At 45.1% G+C, this 25,341-nt stretch overlaps 1 protein-coding gene and 1 non-coding gene across 4 annotated transcripts in view; one reads left to right on the forward strand and one right to left on the reverse strand.

The window, feature by feature from the left end:
- The window catches only part of STK32B (serine/threonine kinase 32B), a 373,534-nt gene that overhangs the window by 94,805 nt on the left and 253,388 nt on the right, over nucleotides 1-25,341 (reverse strand). The gene's annotated exons all lie outside the window — the stretch shown is intronic.
- On the forward strand, nucleotides 1,004-1,075 carry TRNAC-ACA. The gene has a single exon. It is a non-coding gene; the product is annotated as a tRNA-Cys (tRNA).

Genomic DNA, 25,341 nt, shown 5'->3' on the forward strand with positions numbered 1-25,341 from the left:
CCCTCTTCCCAACCCAGGAATCAAAACTGCGTCTCCTGCATCTCCTGCAGTGCAGGTGGGTTCTATACCTGCTGAGTCATGGAGGAAGCCCCTCATTTTGCACTGGACCCCTCTAATTATGTAGCTGGTCCTGCTTTTACCTCCAGTCATGTAATTCTTAGCCTTTTCTGCAAGGTGGCTTTGTATCTTCATGCTGTGGTCAAGAACTTGAGGCTCAGAGAAGTCAAGAAGCCTGCTCATGGTGACCTTTGGGTCACTGATATCACCATCATCATTACCACCATCATCACCACATCATCCTTATCACCACCATTATCATCATCAACATTGTTGTCACCATCATCATCACCACCACCCTCATCACCATCTTTATCATTATCATCACCATCATCATCACTGTGGTGAACCACACTAGCCTGCCCTGCACCCCAGCTCTCTGTCCCATCACCCAGGATACATCTTGTATGATAATAACACAATGTGAATGACCACATTTATCATATGTTTTCTTCTTTATCCTTGTCTATCCTTAGAAATAAAGAAAGAAAGTGCTAAGTCGTGTCCTACTCTTGCGACCCCATGGACTGTAGCCTGCCAGGCTCCTCTGTCCGTGGGAATCTCCAGGCAAGAATACTGGAGTGGGCTGCCATTTCTTTCTCCAGGGGAGCTTCCTGACCCAGGAATTGAACCCAGATCTCCTGCACTGCAGGCAGATGCTTTACCAACTGAGCTACACAGAATACAATCTCCATGAGAATAAGAACCGGCCTGAGTTTTGTCCACCCTATTTTAACTAGAGAGCAGTGCCTGGTACACAGTAAACTCCAGAAGCGCTGTGGAAGGAGTCGATGATTGCCCAAGATTCCATTGTCATAATCTGCTCTTACTTTACATTTTTTCATCTTAATTAATCTTACCAATTACACCTCAGGAAGGACATTGATTCCCATTTGATGGATGAGGAAGCTAAATCAGAGTTTAAGTCCCTGTATATACACAGACCTCCCAGGTGGCTCAGATGGTAAAGCGTCTGCCTACAATGCAGGAGACCCAGGTTCGATCCCTGGGTCGGGAAGATCCTCTGGAGAAGGAAATGGCAACCCACTCCAGTACTCTTGCCTGGAAAATCCCATGAACGGATGAGTGTGGTAGGCTACAGTCCATGGGGTTGCAAAGAGTTGGACATGACTGAGCAACTTCAATTTCACTTGCACTTCATATACACAGAGAGAGGGAGAGGGGCTGGGAGAGGATGCCTGTAAAGTCATCCTCATTTTAAACACTAAACTTTTCTCTTTATAACATCAATTCACAAAATTGGCTTCCCTGGTAGGCTCAGCTGGTAAAGAATCTGCCTGCTATGAAGGAGACCTGGGTTCGATCCCTGGGTTGGGAAGAGCCCCTGGAGAAGGGAAAGGCTACCCACTCCAGTATTCTGGCCTGGAGAATTCCATGGATGGTACAGTTCATGGGGTCACAAAGAGTTGGACACGACTGAGCGACTTTCACTTTCACTTCACTTTCATTCACAAAATTAGGCAGAGCATTAGTATTAATATAATTTCTGTTTATCGCCTAAGCAACCCCTTTCCATTTCATAGCATTATTTCTATACAGAAGTTTGGCTTTTTGTGTTTCTCCTGGTAGCACTGGAGAGGTTTGGGAAGGGGTCAGAAGGACCATGTTATAGCAAGGACCTGGAAGTGAGGACCTTGGATTAAACATAAGGGAAATGAGATTGGGATGTGCATGGCAACAGGGCCAGGGTTGCTCGGATGCAGCCCACTCCGTTCCATTTTCTTTTTATCTGTTGAGTGAAGAGATAATGAAACAGCTCACAGCCAGCTGCAGGATAGGTCTGGTTAGGGGCAGCTTCGCCAGAATAATAAACATATTCAAACTGTCCCCAGGAAAGATGCTGTGGCTCAGCAGATGCCTCACGCACTGAACGTGGCCCGGTGATTCGAGCAGCCTCATGTGCATGTGGTTTCATCACGTCCTGTCTCAGACAATGGTGCTCCAGCTGTGGTCCAGACATTAGTGATGCCAGCAGCCCCTGGAGCACGATCCTCGCTATTATTAGTAACAGAGCCACCTCTACGAAGAGCCTCATGTTTCATCACATGCACAAGGAGAGGAATACCCATGCCCTGCCTCCTTGGAGACCTCAGGTAGCTGCCCTGAGGTGGGGCTTGGATCTAGAGACTGTATCTGCTTGAGGTTCCAAGGATGCATCAGAGGAACCATTAGCCTTCGGTCCAGTCTGCTTGTTGTTGTTCAGCTGCTGAGTCATGTTTGAGTCTTTGTAACTTCATCAACTGCAGCACACCAGGCTTCTCTGTTCTCACCATCTCCCGGAGTTTGCTCAAATTCATGTCCATTGAGTCGTTGATGCTATCCAGCTATCTCATCCTCTGTCGTCCCCTTCTCCTCCTGTCCTCAATCTTTCCCAGAATCAGGGTCTTCTCCAATTAGTTGGCTCTTCACATCAGGTGTCTGAAGTATCAGATCTTCAGTTTCAGCATCAGTCCTTCCAATGAATATTCAGGGTTGATTTCTTTTAGGATTGACTGGTTTTATATCCTTGCAGTCCCCAGGATTCTCAAGAGTTTTCTCTAGCACAACAATTTGAACGCATCAGTTCTTCGGTGCCCAGTCTTCTTTATGGTCCTACTCTCATATCCATACATGACTACTGGAAAAATCATAGCTTTGATGATTCGGACCTTTGTCAGCAAAGTGATGTCTCTGTTTTACAATATGCTCCATGTCTAGATTTGTCATAGCTTTTCTTTCCAAGGAACAAGTGTCTTTTAATTTCATAGTCTCCATGGGCTGCTACAACACACCACACATGGGGCAAGGAGGTGAGGAGCTTAAAAAACAGAAATTTATGTTCTCACAGTCCTGGAGACTATTAGTCCAAGATGAACGTGTGGGCAGGGTTGATTTCCTGTGAGTCCTTCCTCCTTGGCTTGTAGATGGCTGTCTTCTTGCTGTGAACTCACATGGTTTCATCTCTCCATTCACGTCTATGTCCTCCTAATCCTCCTCCTCTTAAAAGGACACCAGTCATGTCCATTAGAGCCCACCTTTATGATCGATCTTAACCATCTCTTTAAGACCCTATCTCCAAATACTGTCATGTTCTCAGGTATTGGGGGTTAGGATTTCACTATATGAATGTGTGGGGACCCAATTAAGCTCAAAACAATCTCTCATGGGGTTATGTAAAAAGAAAGAGAACCCTCTTAACCTCTGGGTGGCAGGTGGGAGATGGTTATTGTTGAACAGAGGTCCAGGAAGAGCTAGGTTCTCTGAAGTCAGTGGGTGTATGCAGTCGGCATAAGGAAGATGCCAGAGAATGGACTGAATGATGGAGGTAAAGGATGTTAGAGAGTGCGGGGACCCTGTGACGGAGTCAAGGGGACCCCAGGGAAAGGTCTGGGAAGAAAGGAAATGTGAATGGCATAGACGATAGTGCCACAGGTCTTGGAGACCTGGGTTTGAATCCAGCTCTGCCAATAATCTCAAAAGGAGCATAAGAATATCCATTTATAGAATCCCAATAACTTGTTACTCAACCTCACCATTATCACTGACCAGCCATGGTGGGAGAAGGGAGCTTAATTCAGGACTGAATCCTGAGGTTTCTTCCCTCCCGCGCAGTGCTCCCTTCTCCCCAGCCACAGTGTTGACCCCTGAAAGCTCTCTGAGCGCCCACTATCTGCACAGCCCAGAGCTGACTAGGGACTTTACCTCTCTACATAGAGCCTGTGACCAGCTCTCAGCCACACGCCTGGGCAGAACTGTCACTGCTTTTGTGGGTGAAGCATTGTCTGCACAAGGAAGGGGAGCAACACGCCAAGGTCACACCAAGGTCAACAAGCTAGGGAGGGTCAGAAGCACCGATGAAACCTGGAGCTTCAGGGTGGGGCTCCAGAACATCCCACTCACAGCTCTGTGCTGGACCAGTGTTTCTCAGAGAAGTTTCCATCAGCTCCATCCAAGCCACTATTAGCAGGCTTGACTAAATAAAAATGCAGACACCCACCAAGGCCGCAACCCGACACGAAATCAGACTTTCTGGGGAACTTGCTGGTGGTCTGTTCTGTGGGTGCTGACCTGCACCCTCAAGGTTGAGGACCGTTTTGATGATCTGTGGTTTTATATCCTCTCTACCAATTCCTTCCTTGCCCACGTTCCCTTCCCACTCAGCCAGCATTTTATAAAGCATGTGCCATCGCCAATGTTTTGACTGATTATTTCAGGAGTTACATAGAAAGCAGTACACTATTGGACATTTCAGTTCTCACTTCATCATTCTCCTGATCAAGAAGAAAGTCAGCCTGGTACTTTGACCATCTCTCCATCACTTGCTAATACCATTCTCTCCCTCTCTCTTTTTTTCCCCATTCTCTTTTTAATACAAAGAGAGAGAAAATAGGACTCAGCTCACACTTTTGGTTGGGTTTTGTCATATGATTTTGTTTTCATTGATTTTTCTTGACAGTCACCTTCTATTTAAAGCGAGTGATATTGGTTTGCCGTTTCAGATACGAACTAGAAGTCCTTTAAAAGGAATGCATTAAATGAAAGAAAAATCAATTGACAAAAAAAAAAAAAGGAAGCATTTGGTTGGTGGGGTGATGGGGCAAATATTAAGAGGGCATTTTGTGGATCTGAAGTTGGGAATCCTGTCTTAAAGCTGTCTGGCAGTTTGGAATGCAATCTGGGACGCTAAAGCTTACCAAGACAGGTGCTTAATGCTTTAGCCCTTTGGTAGCTATTTTAGGTTTGAGAACTCTTTGTTATGCCTAAATGGAAAAAAAATGTGAATTTTAATGGTGAAATATAAGGATCAGGTATTTTTGAAATCGAGGGTATTTCTAGATACATCACATTACATAGATATCCGGTGACCCCCTGGAATCAAGAGTGATTTGGTAGATAGAGCAATGCAGTTTTCTCCAACAGTGTAAATGTGCAGAGAGCCAGCAGGGGGCAGAGAGGCCAGGGGTGTATGGGAGGAACAGCCCCTTCTTAGGGTGGAAGGACTCGGAGCAGACTTCTTGGAGCTGAGAACCCAGGAGAAGCAGCAGGGGCCCGGGCCCCAGGCAGACTGGACATGCCACGGGCAAGGGAGAAGGGGGTACTGGTGCACAGTACAGGCTGGATGAAGGGGTGGGTGTTGAACAAGGCAAGTTGGGAGGTGGCCACAGCGGGTTAGGAGGAACAAGGCTGCTGGGGTCTGGGCTTTTTGAAGAGACCCAGGAGAAGCCCCTGGAGAATTTCTAACACAGTGGAAACTTGTTTCCCTAGCACTTGAAAGAGACCCTGCTGGACAGCTTGGGGAATAAAGAGGGAGAGAAAGAAGGTAGGGAGACCACCAGGAGGATTATCAAAAAGCTGGGAGAAAAGTGATTGAGAGTGGAGAGGAGGAAACAGATGCTGAGTGGGAGAGGGGAAGAGGCGGGGGCGGGAAAGGGGGAGATGGAGGGAGGAGGGGTAGGAGGAGGGAAGTAGAGGGTGGAAGGTGGGGGTGAAGAATCCAGGGTGGGGGTGGAATCCAGGAGGAGAGGTGGGGAGGGAGATGGAAGGAGGAGGGGTGGGAGGTAAAGAAGAGAGGATGGAGGGATGGGAAGGGAGGGAGATGAGGGAAGGATGACTACAGATTCTGACCAATAACTTTACAAGGGGTTCAACATGCCTGGGGGCTCTGCTTCTTCCAGACTCATCTTTATCAACCTGAAGCTGACAAATGGCCACGGTGGTGACCATTCCCAGGGATCTGCGTGTCCTCATGGAGGAGAAAAGAAGACAATCTCTGAAAGTGTCAGCCTCTCTAAGACAAGGAGGGTCCCTGGCTCCTGCCAGGGTTTCCCAAATAGTTCAGTTGGTTAAAAGGAAAAAAAATCTGTCTGCAATGCAGGAGACCCCAGTTCGATCCCTGGGTTGGAAAGATCCCCTGGAGAAGGGAAAGGCTACCCACAGTATTCTGGCCTGGAGAATTCCACTGGCTGTATAGTCCATGGGGTCACAAAGAGTCGGACACGACTGAGCAACTGTCACTTTCACCTCACTTGGGCTCCTGCCAGTGCCCTGACTGGGTCCCTCTCTGTCTGTTCTCTGACAGATGGCAGGTGGGGAAGTGATGAGAGGGAGAGAGACAGAGAACATGGCTTTGTGTCTTCCTAAGTGATGGAGACACCGCTCTCGAGAGAAGCGACGGAGGCAGTTTGGGTGCCAAGGGGCGCTGTGACATCAGACATCCCTCCTTGAACCCAGCGGGCATCACTTGCTCACTTTGTGACCTGACCTAACTCGGTGATGTGAACTTTCTAAACTGTGCTTACCTGCAAAGTGGAGGCAACAATTTCTGTCTCCAGGGAGTGCTGTGAAGCCTAATGTGATAACAAATAACAACAGGACACCTAGTGCTGGAGGAACAGGAAGGAGAAAGTGGGGCTGAGTTAGGAGTGAGGCTGCAGGAGCCTGGGGAGAGTTTGGGGGAGGCATCAGGACTCATTCCAGCTAAGGCGAGGGCCTTGGTCCAGTCTAACTGCAGTGTGACGATCCTGCAGGGGTGCCACAGAGAAGAACAAACCTGACTCCAATACCAGATCTGATCCTTTAGCTCTAACCCTTGTGCTCTGTAGCCTGTGCTGAGTCATGCTGGCTTTGCACCTTTGAAAAAGAATGTTACCTGTAGCTTGAAATACACATAATAGCCCATTCTCAAGGTTTTGACCATTATAAGTATAACACTTTTCCATTAATTGTTGTTGTTTAGTTGCTCAGTCATGTCCGACTCTTTGCAACCCCATGCATGAGACTGTAGCATGAGAGGCTTGCTTGTCCATCACCATCTCCCAGAGTTTGCTCAAACCCATGTCCACTGAGTTGGTGATGCCATCCAACCAACTCATCCTCTGTCATCCCCTTCTTCTCCCGCCCTCTATCTTTCCCAGCATCAGGGTCTTTTCCAGTGAGTTGGCCCTTCACATCAGGTGCCCAAACTATCCGAGCTTCAGCACCAGTCCTTCTAATGAATATTCAGGATTGGTTTCATTTAGGATTGACTGGTTTGATCTCCTTGCTGTCCAAGAGACTCTCAAGAGTCTTCTCCAGCAACACAGTTCAAAATCATCAATTCGGCACACAGTCTTCGTTATGGTCCAACTCTCACATCCATATATGACTACTGGAAACACCATAGCTTTGACTATATGGACCTTTGTTGGTAAAGTGATATCTCTGCTTTTTAATACACTGTCTAGAGATAAAAAGTTGCAGAAAAGGGAGTAACATTTGTCTTGTTGGAGGATCATGGTGACCAGACCCATGAGGATAGCTGCAAGAACAGGATTCCAGCACTAAGAAGTTGTAATAACCAGCCACACCCCCTCCCCTTTTAGTATAAAAGAAGCCTGAGTTCTAATTGAGGGTAGATGGCTCTTTGTGATACTAGTCCACTATCTTCTTGGTCTGCTTGGCTTTCTGAATAAAGTTGTGATTCCTTGCCCCAACAACTCATTTCTCGATTTATTGGCCTGTCCTGCAGTGAGCAGTATGAGCTTGTACTTGGTTGGTAAGGGTTTCCAATAGGGAGGGGACATGGTCTGATTTACATTTGTAGAAGATGGCTTGACACTTTCCAGCAAACATGGGGAATTGACAAGATGCTTTCAGATCATTAGAATGCAAGCACCAGGTGGACAAGGATGGCCGTGTTTCTGCTCACTGCTTTGGAAGAGTGCCTGGCACAGGTTAAGTGATCATTAAGTATTTATTCAGTGACTGGATGAGTCCCCGAGGAAGATAAGGACTAAAGCCAGTATGAACCCACTGGGACAAAGAGATCAGGACCATTTATACCAAAGGGTGAGCTGTCCTCACATGTTTAAAAAGCCAAGCAGAAGGAGGAGCCGACTGAATGGACTGTTGGAAGCTCTGATGTCATTGCTCCTTTAGGGGAGCCCAGCAAGCCCGTTACTCACAGAACTTCAGAGAATCTCCAGCTACGGAAGGACTGGGGTCCACCGAAGATGGGCTGTGCTGGGGGCTGTAGAGCTGACACACTTCACCTACGCTGTTGGAGCCACAAATCCACTCCCAGCCTTATGATGCTGGGTCACTCATGGGGAAGGGTGGACACACGCACATGGCTGAAATGGGGGGACAAATAAACAAAGGTCTGATTCATAAAAGGTGTCCCAACTCCCATGTCCTGTCCTGTAACAACATCCTCAGAGGCCAGGCTAGGATCAACACCATTCATAAGACTGAAGAGGCCCCAGAGAGTGAAGATTTTCAGACACTGACATGGCCAGTTGCAGCCTGGTCATCTGGTGGAGGAACTTCTCTACCAGCTCTAGCTGTCTGATGCTCCACTAGGGGCCATCCAGGCCCAGGACCTACCAACCAGCTTTTAATTGTCTCCTTCTTCACTATCAGTGAACAGTTATCATGACCAGTACCATTTGAAGAAAACCTTCAAAATGAAAAGCAGAGAGAAAATAAAAATATAAAAGGACTTCAGAGGAAATAGAAATAAATGCAGAGAAGAGGAAACGTTAACTACAATTAACATCCTCAGAGTTAGGACAAGATACTGTATAAAACAAACAAAACAATACAAATAAGGTGCAATGAAAAAGGAACCATCAGAGAAGAAGAAAGAACTCTCAGATTTAGAACATTGGACAACTTAAAAAAAAAAAAAAAAGAGACTCAAGAATCAATAGGTTTGGTTTCAGGAGAAACCGCACTTCAAAATTTGAATTTTCATCTTTTCTCAACCACATAATATGCGGTGTCATGATACTAGGTAGCAGGAGAGGCTGCAGTCAGCCACCAGATCACGAGGGTAAACAACCGACATACATATAACCATTCTGTACCCAGACAACTATTCTGTTTTTCACTTCAGTACAGTATTCAATAAACTACATGAGCTATTCAAACACTTAACTATAAAATGAGCTTTGTGTTAGATGATTTCGCCCAATGATAGGCTAATGTCAGCATTCTGAGCACATTCAAGGCAGACTAGGCTAAGCAAAAAGCCTAGGTTAGGTTAAAGTCTTTGACTATGTGGATCACAACAAACTATGGAAAATTCTTCAAGAGATGGGAATATCAGAACACCTTATCTGCCTCCTGTGAAACCTGTGTGCAGATCAATAAGTTAGAAACAATGGGCTGGCTCAAAATTGAAAAAGGAGTACCTCAAGGCTGTATATTGTCATCCCGCTTATTTAACTTATATGCAGAGTACATCATATGAAATGCCAGGCTGGATGAAGCACAAGCTGGAATCAAGCTTGCTGGGAGAAATATCAGTAACCTCAGATATGCAGATGACACCACCATTATGGCAGAAAGTGAAAAAGAACTAAAGAGCCTCTTAATGAAAGTGAAAGAGGAGAGTGAAAAAGTTGGCTTAAAGCTCAACAGTCAGAAAACTAAGATGATGGCATCTGGTCCCATCACTTCATGACAAATAGATGGGGAAACAATAGAAACAGTGACAGACTTTATTTTCATCGGCTCCAAAATCACTGCAGATGGTGACTGCAGCCATGAAATTAAAAGACACATGCTTCTTGGAAGAAAAGTTATGAGCAACCTAGACAGTATATTAAAAAGCAGAGACATTACTCTGCCAACAAAGGTCTGTCTAGTCAAAGCTATGGTTTTTCCAGTGGTCATGTACAGATGTGAGAGTTAGACAATAAAAAAGGCTGAGCGCTGGCGAATTGAGGCCTTCACACTGTTGTGTTGGCGAAGACTCTTGAGAGTCCCTTGGACAGCAAGGAGATCAAACCAGTCAATCCTAAAAGAAATCAGTCCTGAATATTCATTGGAAGGCCAATTCTTTGGCCACCAGATGTTAAGAATTGACTCATTGGAAAACACCCTGATGCTGGGAAAGATTGAAGTCAGGAGGAGAAGAGGGTGACAGAGGATGAGATGGTTGGATGGCATCACCGACTCGATGGACATGAGTTTGGGCAAACTCCAGGAGATGGTGAAGGACAGGGAAGCCTGGCGTGCTGCAGTCTATGGGGTTGCAAAGAGGTGGACACGACTGAGTGACTGAACAACAAGGCTAAGCAATGATGCTTGGTAGGTTAGGTGTAAGAAATGCATTTTTGACTTGTAATATTTTCAACTTACAGGATGTAACCCTATCATAAGTTGATGAAGATATGAGTATCTATCCTTTCGGCTCCGTTTCTCTGTAGAACCCTACAAACACAGATGGGCAGGTTATACCCATGAGGACTCATCTTGTTTCTCTCTTTTCTGGGTGACTCCAACTCATGCTTCAAGTCATAGCTCCAGAGTTATCTCCCCCTAGAAAGCTTTTCCTGGCTCCAGAGGCTGACCCCATGGCTGCTGCAGGCATATCTTCCAATTGCATGCACGCGTGCTAAGTCATTTTGGTCATGTGACCCAATGGACTGTAGCCCACCAGGCTCCTCTGTCCATGGGATTCTCCAGGCAAGAATACTGGAGTGGGTTGCCAAGCCCTCCTCCAGGGAATCTTCCTGGCCAGGGATTGAACCCCGATGTCTTATGTCTCCTGCATTGGCAGGCGGGTTCTTTACCACTAGCGCCACCTGTTTTATTTTCCAATTGCTGTTAACAAAATGCTTGACTCCGAGTCAGCATCCAGTTAATCTTTGTCAATCTCGTACAAGCAAAGTGAAGATTTACCACTGGGGCCATGTGTCTTGTGTCTTGAAGGGCCTCCACTCTGCTGAACCCAATCTAAAACTTTATTGGGCTTCAGGCAGAAAACTCAGCTTTCATGCTCTGTGGCATGAAATGCCTTGCAAAAATCAATCTGAATTCAGGAAAGAAGTACAGATGTGTGCTGGAGAGGAAGAGTTGGGAATATTAGTGTGGTTGAATCCCCTTTCTCCTGCTAAGGCCTTGTGCTCAAAGTGTATAGACGCAGTTATTTATTATAATGATAGGAATGAAGCTGAAATCTTATTAAATAGTCCACTGACCCAGAAAAGATGAGAGGAGAGCTGTCATCTTCTCCTTTTTAAACATTCTGAATTTTTTGCTCTAGTATAGAATGAAACATTGAATTAATGACAATTGCCTTGGTAGGATGCCAATACAGAATAGTAATGACAATGTCTAGAATGTAGAATGAGAGCAAAGGGGCACTGAATACCATGACTCCTGGCTCGATGGGAGCTTCAAGGCTCTGGCAGAAAGAATGGATAGCACGTGGTTGTTTTCAGGAAATTAACCAAGTCCATGCGTAACCTGGCTGGACAGAGGTAGCAGGAACCAGGGGAGCCCAGGGCTGTGGCACCCTCTGCTTCTGTTAATACATCTTCTGCTCTTCTGCTGGGTATCCTGATCCCCGATCCTTTGTTTTTTTCTCACATGTAAGCCCTTCCAGCTCCTGGTGCCCACCTCTCTGTCACGGGGTGGGTCAACTACTGGCTAATTTTGTTGTGCTCTCATTCTGGACCACCTGCTTTATCTTTATTATTTGCCTGTCTTCAGGGATGAGTAGGGTCAACTTGAATGCAGCCCACACCCTGGCCTGTTTCCAAAGGTGGGCAGAAGTGGCCTGTGCCTCCAGGAGGTCATCTGTGTGACCACCTGGCTGTGTCCTGCTCGGCGGGACTCTCATCCTCACTGTGTTGCCTGCTGGACACTGTCCCTCCCTGGTCTCCTGGTCTCCCTGTCCCAAGTCCCATAGGCCAGTATCCTGGGATGGTCACACAGGAGAATCTATTTTTAAATATTTGTATCTAATTTATTGCAAAAAGGTTTATACAGAGGCTTACACAATACATATATGATCACTGCATTATAAAATAATAAAGGATCATGTGAGGGAAATAGAATGTAAGTCCTATGAAAACTGCACCATTATTCTATAGAGTACTTTTGCATGAACTGGAAAAAGATGCTTGCCCTCTACACAGAGGTCAGTCTATGTCTCAGGCACACATCTTGTTTTGGTAAATCAAGTTTTATTGGAACGCAGTCACCCCCATTCCTTGATGCCTTAGAGAAAGTGAAAGTGAAGTCGCTCAGTCATGTCTGACTCTTTGCGACCCCATGGACTGTAGCCTACCAGGCTCATCAGTCCATGGAATTTTCCAGGCAAGAGTACTGGAGTGGGTTGCCATTTCCCTCTCCAGGGGATCTTCCCAACCCAGGGATCAAACCCAGGCCAGGGATCAAACCCGGGTCTCCAGCACTGCAGACAGACGCTTTACCATCTGAGCCACCAGGGAAGCCATCGATGCGTTATTATCTATTATTACTTTCACACCACAAAGACGGAACTGATTAATGAGACAAAGACCTTATGATGCACAAATCTAAAATATTCACTCACTGACCCTGTAGGTAAAACATCTGCGCAACAAGCTAAGCCAGGCAGCGCTGGATTCCAGCTCCCCTCTCTTCCTCTACCGCCCTGCCTTGTGTTGGCTTAATAACGACATTGCAAGGGACTTTTGACAAGAGACATGCTCAAGAATGATAAAGACTTGGGACTTCCCTGGTGGTGCAGTGGTTAGGACTCTGGGCTTCCACTGCAGGAGGTGTGGGTTTGATCCCTGGTTGGGGAACTAAGATTCTGCATGCTGCATGGTGTATGACCAAAAATTAAAAAATAAATACAAATTTAAAAAAGAATGACAAAGGCATGGTCAATCCCCAGATAGGTTCCTCTGAGCTCCTTTCTGACCAGATCTAATCCTGGGCGCTGTCTTTGGCCTGCCAAGTTTTCTTTTAGGAAGAATCCTCCTGCTACAATAGTTTAGTGAGAGTCCCCCTACTCTTCTCTTTTTTTTTCTTTTTTCTTTTTTTTGATGTAGACCATTTTTGAAAGTGAAAGTCACTCAGTTGAGCCCGACGCTTTGCAATCCCATGGACTATACAGTCCATGGCATTCTCCAGGCCAGAATATTGGAGTGGGTAGACTTTTCCTTCTCCAGGGGATCTTCCCCACCCAGGGATCGAACTGGGGTCTCCTGCATTGCAAGTGGATTCTTTACCAACTGAGCTATCAGGGGAGCCCTTTGAAGTCTTTATTGAGTTTGTTTCTGTTTTATGTTTTGGGTTTTTGGTGGTCAGGCATTTAGGATCTTAGCTCCTGGACCAGGGATCAAACCTGCATTAGAAGGTGAAATCTTACCCACTGGAGTCCCATCCCACTCTTGATGTCTCCTTCTAGTAAGTATCCATCTGCTGATCCTCCACTCTGCTCCTTGGCTAGAAATCCCCACTGTCTTTGCTGTATTTGAATTTGAGCTTGATCTCTCTTCTCTATGGTAACAGTCTTGATCCCTTTGCAAAAGTCCTGAATAAAGTCTTCTTTACCATTTTAGCAAGTGTCAAGGGTGATCTTTTCTTTATCAGAGCTGAATACGTTGCCTGAAGTCGCATGGTCCGTCAGTGACAGCATCAGGGCTCCCATCCATGCTCTGAGGCATCCAGCCCAGCAGCTCTGTCCCATGGCACCTGCCTCTCCAGCCGGGCATCCAAGATGGGATGCTGCTCGCACACACTGCACTCTGGACTTGAGTTTGGGGACACTTTTGCTCGAGTGAAACACTGTTTCTCACCCTGAAAGTGTAGACAAACCTCTGATTCACACTCTCGATCATCGTCTTTACCCACTGATGCCATTAGTCACCTCTTCAGAATTAAACTCGCTTAAAAGGACTGCCATTGATTCATTGATCTCATTTGAAACGTGGTGTTCCTGCAACTCTGCAGACACTGAGTCAGTCAATGAGAATCCCACATGAATATGAAGATGTCCACAAGAGCCTGACCACTGGTGAACTGCTGAAATTAACACCGTTTAACGTGCTTGTTCACAGCTTCACAGACCATCATGGCTCATATCTAGGAAACACACCTAACAGGATCAGGATTGAGATCTTCGTGTTGCCTGAGAACTGACCACCAGGTCCAAGAAGTGGGCTCACCAGGGGTTAGCACAGTCGCTCTGTCCTTCCGCTGCCATTGCACCCTAAATCCTCTTATAAGAAGACAGGTGAGGGTAGAGAGTGAGAGTCATCAGGCATGATGTGCCCGCTTGGAGAAGGAACATAGGAACAGGTGCTTCCACCCTATGAAGCCAAGAAAGGAGCTAAGAGACCCACAGTAGAGATCTCAGCTGCCTGTGAGACCTAATGAATGGTGTTTTATCCACTGTCTGCTCAGGCAGTGAGCCTGCTGTCTGCCCCTTTGCTGACCTCAACAGTGGAAGAAAGAATGAGAGTAAGCGATACAGGCCAATTAGCTGGATTTAGGTTTGGCCTCTAGATAATTTGTGGCTTGACTAAAGAAAGAAGTTTATTTCTCCACCATGTAGAAATTTAAAGATAGGCGCCTGGCAGCCAGCACAGCACCTGGGCACCACGAAGTCTTTGGGGAAGTAGGTTCTTTCCATCTCCCCACTCTGTCATCAATGGGGTGTGGATTCTCCTCCCCTTGGATAGAGCTCCAGGTATCATGTCCCCATCCAAGCAGCCAGTTGGAAGAAGTGGGGAGGAAGAGGCAAAGAGGTTGTGTCAACTGGCTCATCAGAAGGTTCCTGGAAGGTGCCTTTGATATTTCTGCTCACATCTCATTGGCCAGCACCCAGCCCATGATCACAGCTAATGGAGAGGAGGCGGGCAACATGGTGTTTATTCTGACAGCCACATGCCCAGCTAAAATGTACTACTCTGGGCCATGGGAATAACAGCTACAATTAACCAGCCAAGTGTCCCCTTTGGGGGTGTCCTTCAGAGGATAGGAAATGAAGGGGGTGGAAGAAGGAAGCTGTGCTCTGAAACTCCAGCATCAGGGTGCCCCTACCAGGCCCTCCTAAGAACTCACTCAGGCCCATGAGAGACAAGGCCGTCTGTCACCAGGACCCCCTGGGTTCACCTCCTACTTGACCTTGGGCATGTTTCTGGGCCCCTATGCCTGAGTTCCCTCATTTACAATTTGGGAATAATAATAGACCTAATTCAGGAGGTTGCTGTATTAAGTGAGTTGTTGAATGCAATCCCCTTAGAACCAGACCCAACAAGTGGTAAGTGTGCTGTGGTTATTACTCAGACGTCTCCATGTAGAGAGTGTCTATGCACAGTCATTGTTGTTGTTGAGTCATGTCAGACTCTTCTGCAACCCCGTGGGCTGCAGCCCACTAGGCTCCTCTGCCCCTAGAATTCTCCAGGAAAGAATACTCAAGTGGGGTTGCCATTCCCTTCTCCAGGAAATCTTCCTGACCCAGGGATTGAACCCATGTCTCCTGCATTGCAGGTGGATTCTTTACCACTGAGCCACCGAGGAAACCCCCATGGCCGGCTGGTCAGCCAACAGCAAAAGGACTAACATGGCTGGTAACACAAGTCCCTTTGATCTCCCTCTTCTTTGACCTGACAGGCCAAGAAGTGAGAGACCCAGAAGGGGGAGGGGGGCTTGGAGGTGGGTATCTCCACACTCATATTGCTAAGGGGAGAGATGAAAAAGGAGAGGGCAGATAGGCCCCTCCCCACCTCAGCATGCGCAGCCACACCTGCACAGTGACTGAAGAGGGGAAGGCTCTGGATCTTATATGAGAATCCAATTTTAAACTGGACCACACTGCACTTTGGATTAGCAAAGTTTCCTGGGATGTGATGGAATCTACCCCAAATGCAATCAGCTATCCAACAGAGAAAGAACATCCACCACTGCACAACTGAACAAGGATTAGACAAAAATAAAGAAAATTTGATTTAAATAGCCCAACGAGCAGAAATAACATAATAAACTGGCTATGCTCACATTTCCCTCCTACAGCTTGGCCTGCACTTGGCCAAGTGTGGCACCCCATGGAAGTTTCAAGCGTGTTCCAACAGACGAGCCCGGGGGAGTTTCAGTGTGGGTGCAGGGGAGCTGCCAGATCTCCAGCCTGGTGCTCTGGCCTGTATGCATCTCTCTCCAGCATCCTGTTCAGCCGTCCTCCAGCCTCTACTGATGGGCTCAGGGAAAGGCTACTACTCACTGCCTGGTGAGGCTGTTGGCCACAGGCTGGGCAGCTCCAAATCTTTTATGGAGAATCCAACCAGCCTCCCCATCACATCTGCCACAATTCTGCCCACTGGGACCACACAATTCAAGCATCTTTCCTCTTCTATTTGACAAATCAAAAGGCATAAAGAACTATCCCTGAGCTGCTCCAGAGTATTTCTGAATCATGGGGTGGGTGGTAGTGGTGAATGGTCTTTCACTGGGCACTGTGAAAGGAATCATCAATATCTTATGGCATTTTTCACAGAACTAGAACAAAAAAATTCACAATTCATATGAAAACACAAAAGACCCCAAATAGCCAAAGCAGTTTTGAGAAAGAAGAATGGAGTTGGAGGAATCAACCTTCCAGACTTCAGATTATACTACAAAGCTACAGTCATCAAGACAGTATGGTACTGGCACAAAAACAGAAATATAGACCAATGGAACAAGACAGAAAGCCCAAATATAAACCCATGCACCTATGGGTACCTTATTTTTGACAAAGGAGGCAAGAATATACAGTGGGGCAAAAACAGCCTCTTCAATAAATGGTGCTGGAAAAACTGGATAGCTACATGCAAAAGAATGAAATTAGAACACTTCCTAACACCATAGACAAAGATAAACTCAAAATGGATTAAAGACCTAAATGTAAGACCAGAAACTATAAAACTCTTAGAGGAAAACATAGACAGAGCACTTGATGACATAAATCAAAGCAAGATCCTCTATGACCCACATCCTAGAGTATGGAAATAAAAACAAAAGTAAACAAGTGTGACCTGATTAAACTTAAAAGCTTTTGCACAGCAAAGGAAACTATAAGCAAGGTGAAAAGACAACCCTCAGAGTGGGAGAAAATAATAGCAAATGAAACAACTGACAAAGGATTAATCTCCAAAATATACAAGCAGCTCATACAACTCAATACCAGGAAAACAAACAACCCAATCAAAAAGTGGGAAAAAGACCTAAACAGACATTTCTCCAAAGAGGACATACAGATGGCTAACAAACACATGAAAAGATGCTCAGCATCGCTCATTATTCAGTTCAGTTCAGTCGCTCAGTCGTGTCTGACTCTTTGCAATCCCATGAATTGCAGCATGCCAGGCCTCCCTGTCCATCGCTCATTATTAGAAAATTGCAAATCAAAACCACATTGAGATATCACCTCACACTGGTCTGAATGGCTATCATCAAAAAGTCTACAAACAATAAATGCTGGAGAGGGTGTGGAGAAAAGGGAACCCTCTTGCACAGTTGGTGGGAATGTAAATTGATACAGCCACTATGGAAGATTAAATGGAGATTCCTTAAAAAACTAGGAATAAAACCACCATATGAACCAGCAATCCCACTCCTAGGCATACACCCTGAGGAAACCAGGGTTGAAAAAGACACATGTATCTCATTGTTCATTTCCGCACTATTTACAATAGCTAGAACATGGAAGCAACCTAGATGCCTGTCGACAGATGAATGGATAAAGAAGTTGTGGTACATACACACTATGGAATATTACTTAGCCATAAAAAGGAATGCATTTGAGTCAGTTCTGATGAGGCGGATGAACCTAGAACCTACTATACAGAGTGAAGTGAGTCAGAAAGAGAAAGATAAATATCATATTCTAACACACATATATGGAATCCAGAAAAATGGTTCTGAAGAATTTATTTACAGGGCAGCAATGGAGAAACAGACATAGAGAATAGACTTATGTACAAGGGGATCAAGGAGGAGAAGGTGAGATGTATGAAAAGAGTAACATGGAAACTTACATTACCATATGTAAAATAGATAGCCAACAGGAATGTGCTGTATGGCTCAGAAAACTCAAACAAGGGCTCTGCGTCAACCTAGAGGGGTGGGATGGGAGGGAGACAGGAGGGAATTTCAGGGGGGAGGGGATATATGTATACCTATGGCTGATTCATGTTGAGGTTTGGCAGAAAACAACAAAATTCTGTAAAGCATTTATCCTTCAATAAAAAAATAAATTAAAAAAAACATGTGTTACATTTCTCTTTTAGCTTAGTTCTAGGGAGAAACCAGGTGACAAGTTGTTTTACTTTTTATCTCCTGAAGTTAATAGTTAAATATGTAATGTGTGTGTGTGTGTGTGTGTGTGTGATAGTTGCTTGGTCATTTCCAACCTTTGTGACCCCATGGACTGTAGCCTACCAGGCTCCTCTGTCCATGGGATTCTCCAGGCAAGAATACTCGAGTGGGGTTGCCATTCCCTTCTCCAGGGGATCTTCCCAACCCAGAGATTGAACCCGGGTCTCCTGCATTGCAGGCAGATTCTTTTCTGTCTGAGCCACCAAGGAAGCCTAGGAGAAAAGCTAAGTACAGACTGAAGGAAAAAGGCCTGGACATTGAGATTGGCAGATGTGAGTTCAAACATCTTCCATCACTTACTATCCCTGCCATCATCCACGTGTTATTAAACTTTTCTGGGTCTCAGTGGTCATAGCTGCAAAATGGAAGGACGGCGGGTCATAATGTTTAACAGACCTGATGGTTGTGTGGATTTAATGAGATGTATGTACGTAACGGAACCCTGTAATGCATTAGGCAGGTGGTAAATGGTAGTGATCATCAGGGCCACAGTGGACATGATGCACTCTAATTTGCCTTTCAATTTTAGTAGTCTAGGAATTTGACACCAACTTCAACCAAGGCATGGTCAGGATTTGGACCTAAGTTTGTCTATGTGAAATGCCAGGTGCTTCTGCTCAATGCAAAACGTTATGAAGAGGCCACTGAGAACCCAGATATGTCCGATGCCATCTGGGTCCTGACCTGTGCCATTCATGCCTCCTGCCCTGCTTAGTAGGACTGGTGTGTAAGTTTCCTTCTCTGGCACACACTTTGGTACCCTCCTGGAGTTTGCTTAAATTTATGTCCATAAGTCAGTGATGCCATCCAACCATCTCATTCTCTGCGGCTCTTTTCCTGTTTTGCCTTCAATCAGCCTCAAGGTCTTTTCCAATGAGTCGGCTCTTTGCGTCATGTGGCCAAAGTACTGGAGCTTCAGCTCCAGCATCAGTCTTTCTAATGAATATTCAGGGCTGATTTCCTTCAGGGTTGACTAGTTTGATCTCCTTGCAGTCCAAGGGTCTCTCAAGAGTCTTCTCCAGCATGACAATTTGAAAGCACCACAATTCTTTGGCGCTCAGCCTTCTTTATGGTCCAACTCTCACATCCGTACACTTTTCATGCATGTCTGTAAACATCCATGAGCAAGGCAGTGCAGAATCACAAGTTCTAAATCAGGTCTTGTAACACTGCCCTTTAAAATCCCAAGCCCTCAGCAGGCTGATTCTTGGCAGCACACCTTTGCAGCACACACACACACAATCTTGATAGCTTCCACTTCCACAGTGACTCACTAATCAGTCTCTTTTGAAAAATGAGTAATATCAACATTGAAGCTCCTAAGTTAACTTTTCACTGTTCCACAGGAAAATGTGTGTTGAAACATTAGGAATATCGCCTGCTGCCAACCTCAGTAGAAATTCTCTGCATTTTCATGCAGTTGGGGAGGCCGAAGGTTTTCAGTCATGAAAGTCTGTTTTCCAACCCAGCATCTGGATTTACTGCTATGTAACAGAATGTGACTTGATTTGCAGCTTTTTTTAAGAATGCAGGTAAACAAGATGAATGGTGAAAACATGTAAGGAATTTAAAATGGGAATGAAGTTAGGTGTATTTAGGTTTTATTTATTTATTTTTCTTTTTCTTTTTTTTTCCATTTATTTTTATTAGTTGGAGGCTAATTACTTTACAATATTGTAGTGGTTTTTGCCATACATTGACATGAATCAGCCATGGATTTACATGTATTCCCCTAATGTAGAGAAATCTTAAAAGATTTCTTATTGCTCACCTTACTCACTGCTTCTAGATATATCTAAAACCTACTGTGTGCCAGGAACTGTGTTAAACCCCAAAGGAAGCAAGATGCACAAATGAACAAACCTACAATCTGGTGGAGGAAGTAGATATATAAGTTATTTCTGAGACAGGAATATGCAAAAGTTCAGTGGAAACACAGAAAGGGGAACAATTACATTGTTTAGAAGGATCTGGGAAGATTTCTCAAAGGAGGAGCTTCCTTAGTGGCTCAGACAGTAAAGCATCTGCCTGTAATGTGGGAGACCCGGGTTCGATCCTGGGTTGGGAAGATCCCCTGGAGTAGGGCATGGCAACCCACTCCAGTCCTCTTGTCTGGAAAATCCAGATGGAGGAGCCTGGTGGGCTACAGTCCATGGGGTCTCAAAGAATTGAACATGACTGAGTGAATTCACTTGCCTTTCCTCAAAGGAGGAAGTATTGTTTTTCTAGGAAGAGTTGAAAAAAGAGGGGCATTTAGCCTGAACGAACCCTGTGAACATATGGAGACCTAGAAGGATATAGTAGGTATGGACTGGAGTGGCATGTTTTCCCTTGCTTAATATAGTGCCTGCCTCTTCTTCTGGTTCCTTTGGGGAGCCTCTTCTCCCTTCATTGTGGTCCCAGAGGAGCTGTTCATGGGGCTCAGAGGGGTGGGTGTATGGTTCAAATATCTAAATTATAATATTCCACAGGTCTTTCTATAGGGATTCATTCAGAGATAGTCATGTGACTCATGAAAACTAATAAGAAGATTCTCAGGGATAGTCACATGACTCAAGCAGATCCATCAGACGTTTTTCAGGGGTAGTCATGATTCAACATCTATCAGGTTTCTCTGGGGTTAATATCTGAATCTGGTGAGAGAGAAGACTGGCTTTGACTGTGATGGCCAATCTGGGGACAAGGCAGCCTGGGGTGGCTGATCCACTGGACAGCTTGTCTGCTGAATGAAGTTAGCAGACAGCTACAAAGCAAGGCCTGCCTCTCCTTCTCTCCCTCTCTCTCTGAGATTGAGCTTCAACAATATCAGATACAGTCAATGTTCAAATTTTTTTTTAAAAATTTCCTTTTTCATTAAACTGGTTTGATTTGAGCTTCTATCCACTCTAAATTTATCAAAACAGTGATGACAAGTTGCCATACCCTAGCAGCATAAAGGAACTCGATGGCAAAATGAGAATTAAGGATCAGATTATGAACAACAGGGCCAAGGCATTCAGACTTCATTCTGAGGACAATGGGGAGTGAGTGAACATTTCTAAGAAGCATAGTGACATGTCTGAGTTTCGTTTTAGAAGGCATCTCCAGCAGGGGAATGAATCAGGAGATCTTTCATTTGTTAGTTCACGCAAATATTGTCAGGGCCTCCACTGAAGTAGTGGGGAAGAAGAGAGAAAGATAAATATTTTGAAACTGATAATTTCATCTGAATATGCCAGGAGGCCATTTTCCTCTTTAGTAACTGAGATGACCCAATTAGCAATGAATATTGAATTTTTGTATGTTCAATAATGGAATAAACACTTCACAGAATCATCTCTCATATAGCCAAAGCCCCATATGTACAAGGACATGTGTCACAATTAGCAAGCACATCAGTTAATAAATGAAACAAAGGAAGAGTCACAATAGGAAAGGTGGCCAAACGCATTTCTCCACATGACATTCTATGACTGGTTAGAGTAGCCCTGCTCTATCTGGATAGGGATCTATCTGCTTTATTTGGGTAATAACTTTTTCATAACCTTGAACTTTTTCATAACCAATAACCTGGAATTCATTCTGCTTTGGTCTAAAAGCCTCAACTTTCAAAGAACCTTATAAGATCTAAAAGAAGCAAAGAAGATACAGTAACTGTGAGCAAAGGCCACAGAACTAGCACCAAGGCTGGAGTCCGCATTTCACTTGTGAAGTCTGCCCAGAATCCACAGGTGACATATCGCCCAGGCCTTGGACTCCGATCCAGAACACCAGCAGCAGGACCTGCTTGTGGCCCTGACTCACCCTGCGGCCTTGATAAATCATAGCCTTTCCCTGGATCTTCATTTTCTCCGTCTATAAAATAAGTGGAGTCATAAGAGATAGCCCAAGCTAAAGAATTGCTGTTTGAATCATACGTAATAATACAAGACTCTCTAAAGTTAAACTGTTTGAATTTAAAAATACTTATGCAAAAGGTGCATTTATATAAGAAGGGGAGTATGGGGGAGTTTGGGGGAGATGGATATGTGTATACATTTGGTTAAGTCCCTTGGGTGTCCACCTGAAACTATTAATATCGTAACACTGTCAACTGGCTATCAGTTCAGTTCAGTCCCTCAGTCATGTCCGACTCTTTGAGGGGCCTTCAGTGAAGGTTATTCTCATTACCAGTTGAGCTAGGTCATTCCCAAGCTTCAACCCATCAATGACTGACATCAGTGGGAGTCTCAGGATATACCCCTTACCGAGCTGACCAGTGAGGCTTTACCCACCCCAACTCCTACTGGGAGCCCATCTGCCCAGTGTCTCCTGCATTCCTCTTCTCCGAACTAATGGTTATTTGTCCTATAAATCACAGATGCATGTCCCAGAGGAAGCCTTGCCAGCCTCCTCTGTGCTCCCCGCCCTGCCCCCACCTCAGTCTGGGCTGGGTGCCCTCCTCAGAGCTCCCTTCTCCCGCTATGTGACGTCCTGTCCTGGGTGCTCCCCTCAGTTCAGTTCAGTTTAGTCACTCAGTCCTGTCCAACTCTTTGCAACCCCATGGACTGCAGCACGCCAGGCTTCCCTGTCCATCACCAGCTCCTGGAGTTTACCCAAAATCATGTCCATTGATTTGGTCATGCCATCCAAACATCTCATCCTCTGTTGTCCCCTTCTCTGCCTGCCCTCAATCTTTCCCAGCATCAGGGTCTTTTCAAATGAGTCAGCTCTTCACATCAGGTAGCCAAAGTATTGGAGTTTCAGCTTCAACATCAGTCCTTCCAATGACTATTCAGGACTAATTACCTTTAGGATGGACTGGTTGGATCTCCTTGCAATCCAAGAGATTCTCAAGAGTCTTCTACAACATGAGTTCAAAAGCATCAATTCTTCAGTGTTCAGCTTTCTTTATAGTCCAACTTTCACATCAAGACATAACTACTGGAAAAACCACAGCTTTGACTAGACAGACCTTTGTTGGCAGAGTAATGTCTCTGCTTTTTAATATACTGTCTAGGTTGGTCATAGCTTTTCTTCCAAGGAGCAAGCATTTTTTAATTTCATGGCTGCAGTCACCATCTGCAGTGATTTTGGAGCCCAAGAAAATAAATTCTGTCACTGTTTCCATTGTTTCCCCATCTATTTGCCATGAAGTGATGGGACTGGATGCCATGATCTTAGTTTTCTGAATGTTGAGCTTTAAGCCCACTTTTTCACTCTCCTCTCACTTTCATTAAGAGACTCTTTAGTTCTTCACTTTCTGCCATAGTGGTGGTGTCATCTGCGTATCTGAGGTTATTGATATTTCTCCCAGCAATCTTGATTCCAGCTTGTGCTTCATCCAGCCTGGCATTTCACATGATGTACTCTGCCTATAAGTTGAATAAGCAGGGTGACAATATACAGCCTTGACGTACTCCTTTCCCAATTTGGAACCAGTCTGTTGTTCCATGTCCGGTTCTAACTGTTGTTTCTTGACCTGCATACAGATTTCTCAGGAGGTGGGTAAGGTGGCCTGGTATTTCCATCTCTTGAAGAATTTTCAGCAGTTTGTTGTGATCCACGCAGTCAAAGTCAATAAAGCAGAAGTAGATTTTTTTCTGGAACTCTCTTGCTTTTTCTATGATCCAACAGTTGCTGGCAATTTGATCTCTGGTTCCTCTGCCTTTTCTAAATCCAGCTTGAACATCTGGAAGTTCTCAGTTCACATACTGTTGAAGCCTCGCTTGGAGAATTTTGAGCATTAATTTTCTGGTGTGTGAGATGAGCGCAATTGCCCAGCAGTTTGAACATTCTTTGGCATTGCCCTTCTTCGGGATTGGTCATTTTTCAAACTGACCTTTTCCAGTCCTGTAGCCACTGCTGAGTTTTCCAAATTTGCTGGCATATTGAGTGCAGCACGTTCACAGCATCATCGTTTAGAATTTGAAATAGCTCAACTGGAATTCCATCACCTCCACTAGCTTTGTTCATAGTGATGCTTCCTAAGGCCTACTTAACTTCACATTCCAGGATGTCTGGTTCTAGGTGAGTGATCACATCATTGTGATCTGGGTCACATGTGATCACATTATCTGGGTCATGAAGATTTTTTTTTGGTATAGTTCTTCTGTGTATTCTTGCCACCTCTTCTTAATATCTTCTGCTTCTGTTAGGTCCCTACCATTTCTGTCCTTTATTGTGCCCATCTTTGCATGAAATGTTCCCTTGGTGTCTCTGATTTTCTTGAAGAGATCTCTAGTCTTTCCCATTTTATTGTTTTCCTCTATTTCTTTGCACTGATCACTGAGGAAGGCTTTCTTATCTCTCCTTTCTATTCTTTGCATTCAAATGGGTATATCTTTCCTTTTCTCCTTTGCCTTTAACTTCTTGTCTTTTCTCAGTTATTTGTAAGGCCTCTTCAGATAACCATTTTGACTTTTTGCATCTCTTGTTCTTGGGGATGGTCTGGATCCCTGCCTCCTGTACAATGTCATGAACCTCTGTCAATAGTTTTTAGGCACTCATTGCTAATCTCTTGAATCTATCTGTCACTTCCACTGTATAATCGTAAGGGATTTGATTGGCTATATTCCAATACAGTCAATTGGCTATACTCCAGTACAAAATAAAAAGTTGAGTAAACAAAAATCAAAAGGTGCATAATCCTATTAATAGGTGTTTGATGGTCATCCATCAGACATTCTTGATTGGTGCTGTTAGGCCTACAGTGGTGATGAAAACATGGTTCCAAGCTTGCAGGGACTGAAACCAAATGGGAGAAACAGTTGAATGGAAGACTACAGGGATGGCCATTGTGATGGGGGGGTCTATATGACGTACTTTGGTAGCAGAAAGGACAAAACACAGAACTCCAATGTGCCTCTCTTTGAAGCCATGGTAGTTGCCATGGAGGGGATGATGCTGGAGTTAGTGGGGACACCATACCCACAATGTTCTAGGGAAACCAACCAGGAAGTGTGGAGGATGGACTGATGGAAAGTCAAAGTCACCAGCTAGACCAGGAGCTTGTGCTGGTCACAGCCCTGTTAGTGGTCTGGTCTGTTTCCTGTCCTTTTCACAGGGACCACATGTCTCCGCATCCTTGTCTTCTGGCCTCCAGCTGGTGTTCCCCTATGGTGGAAGGCTGGAAGTTGGGGAGGAGCTAGGGGCTTCCTTTGGGCAGCAGCCCTAGCAGGACTGCATCTTCTCCAGGTCACTGTT

Source organism: Cervus canadensis, chromosome 26 (assembly GCF_019320065.1).
Source record: "Cervus canadensis isolate Bull #8, Minnesota chromosome 26, ASM1932006v1, whole genome shotgun sequence".
In the NCBI taxonomy this organism is placed as follows: Eukaryota; Metazoa; Chordata; class Mammalia; order Artiodactyla; family Cervidae; genus Cervus; species Cervus canadensis.